An 8,767-nucleotide genomic window follows, 5' to 3' on the forward strand; every position below is an offset into this window, starting at 1 on the left:
CAGTAGCTAATTCTAAGCCATTAATCTTTCGATTCAACACACACACACAGACACACACACACACACACACGCATTCATTTAAAGTTACAGATACATTATGTTATGAGCATAGATACTTTTTAAATTCTTTTACATAAAACTCATATCTTCTGTGTTAATAGTTACTTTACTGATATTGTTGCCTTAACTCTGAGTACTGCAAACATTTAATGTGGCATCAAATATTTTTTCTTTATTACTTTTATAATTACAATGTGCTTTACAGTACGCCAACAATACTGTGCTAACGTACGAGTATCTCAGTATCTGAGTATCTGAGCATGGGTAACATGGTATCATAGTAACCAATAATTCAAGTTCTTCGCTCATTTTTTGTTTTGTTATTGTTAATGTAGTTTTTTGTATCGAAATGAAAAGAAAAGGTAGCTGCTTTGTGCCATCAACACGTATCCGAAGGTCGTTTCATCTAAAGTGCTAAAAAGGGTGTTTTTATTATGACTTAACAATATATAAAATACGATATATCTGAGTTAAGTAAGTTAAGATAAAGTGAACAGAAATGAGTATGAAAAGATATATCGACACACTTAAATGTGCTGCACAAACATTACAATTTGTGTTTCATCTTTGACAGGTTAGGCATTTGTTGCCGTTTTTTTCTTTCCAATAAGGGGAGGATTAATTTTAAGAATTATGAAACATTTATTTTCTTAATGATGCATTTTTTATGAAAATTATTTTAGCTTAAAATGATCATAAAATTAATTTAATATGCATTAATATCGCTAAGAGAATCAGGCCTCTTTTATGGATTATCATCTAATCAGACTGCTTCAGTTCTTAAGAACATTCGAAACACTCCATCTGGTTACGAGACTACAAACATTGCATGAGTGTTTACTTTAAAAAGACAGTCTTGAAGTCATATCAATAATCGCATTCCTCATAATACTCACTGCATATGTTGTTGAATCCTGCAGGAAGAAGAAACCATAAAATATTTTCTCAGTTAATGCCCGGCTTAGGCGTTCAGAATAAATATGTTTTTAGGAACATACGTCCTTGATAGTTTATCAGACTGTTCAACGGAAAAGCAAAGGACCTATTGAATTATCTAAATATGACGGAATGGATTTAGTCTTTACTCTTCTTTATCAGGAATTCTTGTGAGGAATGTGGTAACAAAATGGCGAAAAATGACTTATTAGGGTACATGGAAGTTATCTAATGGTTTACCACTGTAACCAACCAACCAAGCATATCAAAAATCGATTATTTTTTAAATACAGAAATAAAAAGTGAAATTTTCAAATTCAGTACAAAATAAAGGAAAATATTCAACACATCTAATAAAAAATTATATTGCAAATATGGGATAAAAAGATGATGACACCTTTATAAACTGTGAAATAGAGAAAAAAGGATTGAAAGTCGGTTTAACTTATCGTTCCTGTTAACTACCATCTTTCGAACATACAATAAAAGACCCCCGCATCCTTTCTTACAGATTATGTAATAAACATATTAAAAATTTGCTTATTTCATATAACAAACGCTTCTGTTAGCTATCAGGTTTCAAGTATGATATCATAGGTGACTAACACCACCGTTTGATGGCAACTTTAGAGTAACATTCTCATCCACTTTATTTGATACGTTCGTCTTAACTATAATTTTTAAAGCCAAGTTTTATTAACGCTGACACGTTCCTAATAACTAATATCTTTCAAAAATATGTGGAGGCTGAAACCAGCACATTCTGCAAAATGTAGAGAGAAATGTTTATTCATTTTATCCCACCGCTCTTATTAATTAAAATTTTCGCTGTAAATTTATTAATTACTAAGAAAGCTGAAGTCTGCTCAATCTGGAAAATGAAGAGTAAACCATGTAAACCCTTCTTAAAGACAGGATTAAAAGTCACTATAATCTGAAGATTTTGTAAATGTTCCCTTATTCTATGTTACTAACTGCTATTTTTTAAAGACGTCAAAAAAGCTTTATACCTTTTCGTGAATAACAGAATGAAATGTCCGCTCATTTTGTATTAGTAGCTCTTATTGACTCTAACCTTTAAGGATGATAAAAAAAAACGTACATCCTTATATTTTGGAAAATGCAGACTAAAAGACACATTCATATTATCTGACAGATTCCTACTAACTATCCCCTTTTAAAGACTAGATTAAAGGACGGTAACCTTTTATTCGATTTAGTTGTAACATATAATATTAACTACAAATCTTCAAATATGATATCAAAGAACGTTGACATGTTTGCTATAATTCTAAGAAATGAAAACTTAAACGTATTTCATCGGACAAGCTCATCTGCAGACTCTGAAAAACACTGACAGAAATATACTCCCCTATTATTTACTAATGTCTTTCAATTATCAGTTAAAAGATTTAGTACCTATATCTAGCTTTTATTGAAAAGGACTCCAAAAGGGTTAAAGTCTTGAAGGAGTCGGAGTAGGAATCAATAATATTAAAAATAGTGGGTTTAGCATAGCATATATGGCATAGAATAAACAATTAAAAAATTTGTGCAGTTTTTACAGAATGACTGTTGTTAAATATATACTATATATACATATACGTATATAATATTTATATATGCAAAATTAAAATTTTTTTAACTTAGGCTACATTTGGAAATTAAATTTATTTTAAATGTATTATCATAAATATATGTTACGAAATAAATTAATTATATATAAATTTATAAAACTATGAGTTTTTTTTCATCAATAATTAAATAATATTAAAATTTAAAATAAATATTAATAAATCGTTACTTTAGGCCAAAGACGAATTTTATTTTAACATAGAGCTGCAACCTCATTGCTAAAATTTAATTTCTAAAATCAAGTGAATTTATTAATTAACATTGTTAAATATTTTTTAACTTATTTAGGTGATGTCATTTTAATTAGTAGCTGCTAAGAGGCTGCAGTCAACGTTTTCTTCAAATTTGATAACTTAATTACAATCTATTTTTAAAAAATAATATTGTTTAAACCTTTATGTCTTCCAGTTATAAAATTATGATCAAAAATTATTTAATAAAAAATTTAATGTCATAAAAATTAAATGTTATATGCAGAAATAATTTTTTGACATAAATATTAATAATATATAAGAAGATTTAAATTATACAAACGATGTAATAAACGATCAATAATTACAATCAAGTATTAATTTTCATATTAATTTTTTAGGTCAAACGATTTTTAATAATTGAATTTTTGATTAAAAAGAATTACCAGTAAAATATATAAAATAAAAAAAGGAAAACAAAAATTAAAAAAAATTTAATTTTAATTTGCAAAGTTTATTAACAATAATTTATTATTTAAATGCCAAATTAAATGATAAATTCATAGAAAAAAGTGTTGTCTAAAAAATGATAAAAAAATCAGGGTCCTATTTTAAGATTATTCGAGATTCAAGGTATCAAAATTTAATCTGTGTATATTACATATATTATATATATTATGTGCATACATTATTATATATATGTGCATTCTGATTGTATAGTTATAATATATATAACTTAAGAAACTAAAGAGGTAGTTGCATTATTGGTTGCAATGGATTATGGCTTTTTAATTTATTAATGGAAATTCTTTTTGCTATAATAGAGTTGGGTAAATAATATTTATGTAGAATCAAAATTCGTTATTTCAGTGATTTGTGAATAATATGGCTTATATCTACGTATAGCAACAAGACATTTTTACAGAATCAGTCATTGCAGAATTAGTAAAGCTTCTGCATTATCTCTATCTCATCATAGATAGGTAAGTAAACTAGAAGAAAATGGATTTCTTCTTAATTACTTGAAGGTCTCTTTGATTCCACATACTACCTAATTTTGAGGAGAGTATTGTATGTTTTACAACCAGTAGATGGATTGAAGCGGTATCATAATAATCAACATCATAAAGCACATAATCTAAATACTTCTAGCAATTTTTTAACGCATCAGTAAAATAGTGAGATAAGTAAGAGATGCTATGTTATTTTTGCTATACTGAACATGTTTGTGGAGGTTTCTGTTCTTCTACATATAATTAATAGTACTAATTGTAATACTAGTAGTAAAAATATAACAATTATTATCGTATACCCTAAAACAATTACTAATAAATGTATGGATATATAAATAGCAGGGACTTTCATTCAAATCAGATTTCTGAGATATCATTCGAAATTCCCTTTTTTTATATTAATGATCCAATTTACGAACTTACTTTCGTATTTATTTTGCTTTGGATCTGCCAAATAATTTGAGGAATTATTTGGAGTAATAATAAGGATAATAATATAAGGTCTAGCTACTTTGTTTCAGTGGCATATGTCATATCTTTATATTGCAACATATGCCGTTTTGTATAGTATGAAAATATTTCTGCATTGCAGGTAGGTTAGATTAGGTTATACCGACGATCCCACGCGGATCCACTTACTCCTACTGGCCTGTTGTGCTACCGTATATAGGGGAAAACTCAGAGTTTAAAAACACCTAGAACATTTGACGAAGCACCAAAATGCTGTTTGGTGGCATATTTTTTAATTGATCAAGATCCTCAAGAAAGGGGGCTCCTAACGTGTTGGGTCACCTTCGTGCAAGAGAGCCGTGTAAAGACAGAGCAGATGAAGGGCATTCTCATCATCTTCTCCAGAGCTGCGACAGTTATGATTGAAGGGGAGATTTAATCTTACCTTATAGTGACCTGCAAGTAAATCTACCATAAGACTGACATCTCTTTAGAGCATCTCAATGAGAATATTGGATTTCCTGAAAGTGGCCGGATTGCATATAGATGCTTGCATATCTTCAAATCTTTCCATCTTTTATTAGAAGTTTCAGCATAGAAAGAACTCAGTAACAATTTGCATGATGTTAACGATATGCCTAGATTACATAGGTGTTCCGAGTGAGATCTGAAGCACCCTTTCTGGCTAGCTTATCCGCACTGCAACTGCCGAAAATATCTCTATGATATTGCAGATTTTATAGTTAATAACTATTGTTTAATGTTTTAATTAAAAACGAAAATAAAAATTATGAAATATATTAGAAAATATTTTCTACAAGCAAAAGCGTTGAAGTGTTACGGGTTTATTTCTTAGTTTGAGTCCAAAAATTATACACGAACAATTAAATCAACAGATTTTTTCTAAGACACGGGGTAGCTCCTATGGATATGACATGAGCAATGGAGATTATATTTATATTGAAATTAAATAACGATTTTATATTCACTCCCAATAATATTATCTAAGTAAAAGTCTCTGAGTTCTTAATTTTAAAGGGAACAGAATTCTGAAGAAATTATCTTAATGAATTCTGGTTAAAATAGTTAATGACATTAGTATTGACAAACAAATCCATAAACAAGGTAACCACCTACTTAGTTAATTAGGAAGTAATTTTCACATTCAAGACGTCTTGAGGATGATGAGTTATTTGCCGACTTATTTGTGTTTATATTTGTGTTTGTGTTTGTGTTTCTCACACCATTCAATAAGTGCGCCAAGTATAGGAAACCAGAGTATGTTTTAACAGTGAAAGATACTCGCTGGCATTCGTTAAAGGTTAACAAAGGAATTTTTATTAATTTATGATGTTGACATATCACTTAAATTTCTTATTTAAGAAAAGCACACAAATTGCTTAAAACAGTGAAGAGAAACATACGAAACACGGATTCTACGTGAAAGAGGTTCTATATGCAGAACGTTATATGCTGTGACATAAAAATTTTCCCAAGCCTATGGAAATATGGGCGGCGTAATTTAAATATTCAGCAACTATGAGAAGAACGTGGAAGACGTGCCGGTTACTAGAACATAGAAGAAGCTATTCGAGTGAACTGAGAAAATGTCAATAAGGAATTATAAAGAATGACAGCGCCAAAGTTCCTCATAAAGCTAACAGAAGACGTTGAAAATTCTGTTTCTGATTATGTCAATAATCAAAGATTGTATACTTTTTATGTAATTTTAGTTTTTTGTTTTTTGTTGTTTTTCTGACATTCTTTATCTAATGGCAGTACGAGTATTTATTTATTGCCTATTTGTATTATGTAATTTGGAAAGCAAGCAGTGTTAATGGCATCCGCCGCAGTGGATTTCATTATCGGGCAGATATGTTCGCGCTTTTGTTTGTTTTGCTCCGTTTTGAAAACGCAAATAGTGCAACAGTATTGATTGGTAAACAGATACAAAGTGAGGTGTTTAGATACATTTAAGATACAGTAATAGCGAGATAGGGAAAAGTATCGGACAGACAGACTGACAAACAGAAATGTTTTCAGTAATCGTTTACTCATTATCAACACCTTATATGACAGCTCATTTTCCACCTGATATCGGCTTATGAAATTGTTGTCTTTCCCTTCCTATGTTGTTGTTGTTATTCTTATTATTTTGTTGTTGTTTATCCGTTGGCTGTTGTAGTTTTCATACCGTCCTGACCGCTGACCTGCGTTTATTTTTTTATAACAGCGCATTGTGTGCGCCGTATAGTGTTTAATCAATGATTATATTTTGTATCTTATTTTATATCTTGTCTTATATTTTCATAAATAAATTTTGGTTTTATTTTACTTGGTTTGTTGCATTGTTTTTGTTTGATTTTTTTTTTACTGTTGGTTTTAGGTCTTTATTTACTTGGCTTGGGCTGAGCTCAATATTGCGTATAATTCGTACATCTCTGAAAAATGCACACGCATCTGCGCTTAATCATATTTTTATGATTTTCAACGTGGAATGTCTGTCTGAGATAAAGATGTAGGAAACCATCGAAACCATCGAAACCATAAACCCGAAAAATGTATGCGGTAAGAAGAAGAAAAACCCAAACTCATATCCGCTTTTATTTTTCAAAGTGTGCCCATTAAATTAAGTCTGGCCACCTTGTTTACGCTTTTTGTTGCTTTGTTCAATGACATTTTAATTGCTTTATTATTTTTATCCATTCTTTTTTTTATTTTTTTTTTTTTGAAATTATGTAAAATATTTTTCTTTGTTTATTCTTTTATTTGTTTGTCGTTTTTGTACAAAAATCGTAAATTGTGGTATTTTTCTAGGTTTTTGTGCGAAGTTACATAATTTCGGTTATCAAAGTTGCATTTGGCATGTGTCAGACAGGCTTTTCCCTCGTTACGTTTCCGTTGTTGTACATTTTTTTATTTAATTGTAGAAAATTATTTTCTATTTTTTTGTACAATTTTAATTAAATAAAAACAAAAACTAACACAGAAATGACCAATATATTTACGTAAAGCACCTCGAGAAGTGAGTCATATGGCAGTTTAAGACAGAAAAAATTTTGATAGACCCTTATTTTGGGTAGCTCAAATGACACGCCATGACAATTGAAAAAGAAAAAAAATTTACAAACAAAAAGAGAACAAAAAATCGGAAATCTTGCATATATGGTAGACGTCAGGCTAAAGAGGTAGCTTTAACATTATCTGAGTCACACTAAAGATTTCAGTATGTTACCACTGATTATAATTATGTTTAGTGCCAAAAAGCGATGAAGAAAAGTGTAGGATATAGATAGAAAGAGAGACAAAGAGAACTTCTGATAACACCAAATTAAAAAAGTACAACAAAACTCAATACGCTATCTTATGGTGTTCTCAATTGGTCTAGATTCAATCTAGATTTACTTTCGATCTGTCAAATGTTGTTGAATTTATCCCAGATGCTCGGTCCGTTATATTTTAGACTCTTAAAAAATATAAGCTGTTTTTTAGGTTCAATGATTCTAAGTAAAATTTACTCCCGATGTAGAAAATAAAGATGAAATGAAAAAAAAGAAAGCAAGGTAGGAGTTAGAAAACAAGGATTGGGAATAAATAAATAAAAATGAAGGATTAGCTATTAAAAGATTGTTCGAACGATTCTTAATACAAGTTAGTTTAAATAACAGAAATGAAGGAAAATATGATATAAATTGTAACCACTAGTATTCAAGTGTAGCAAAAATTGCAAAAATTAACGTAATCTAAGGTGTTCTATAAATCTGAAAGGAATCGTCATCATTTACAGGCTAATAATCTTTTAAGGAGCCAGACCAACTGAAAAATCTCCCTTAACTAACAGTTATTCCTGCCACTCTCAAAACATGCATCTGTAATGTTTTTAGATCAGTCTTAATTCCGACCATACACTTCTTTCTCGTTAGTATTTTATGCTCCCTTTTTATTTTTTTCATACTCAACGCAATCTGATCTTTTTCGTAACATATGGCATCGTGTCACTATCTATTCAACTATAATAATAACTTCTGCTGTTAACATTACTTTCTTTAGTCGTCAAAAATGTGCTTTGCAGCACTATTTTTTTAATATGAGAAATTTACATATCTCTTTTGCTGTTATTCATTATAATCAGCACTCACGCAAGGCTACTAGTTGCAATGGTGTCTTATATGAGTATATTTTAAGTCTATGTGTGAGAGAGATCGAAAAGGAAAAAAGGAATAAGCTAACCCCAAAAGACTCTTTGGGGTAGATCTTTTCATTGCGCCTAGATCTTGGTACCAATAAATATTGCTTTAAAAGCAAACAAAAAGTTCTTACACATATACCACAACAATGTGAATGTTCTTAATGAGAATAGCGTGCCGCCAAAAATATTTTCATATGTTCCGTTCCATAGGTTCAATATCCCTGGATTAGAACAATGATAATTGAAAATAAAATATGGCAAACTCTGGTGGCAATAAATATTGACAATAAATA

The sequence above is a fragment of the Teleopsis dalmanni genome, chromosome 1 (genome assembly GCF_002237135.1).
Source record: "Teleopsis dalmanni isolate 2A chromosome 1, ASM223713v2, whole genome shotgun sequence".
Lineage (NCBI taxonomy): Eukaryota > Metazoa > Arthropoda > Insecta > Diptera > Diopsidae > Teleopsis > Teleopsis dalmanni.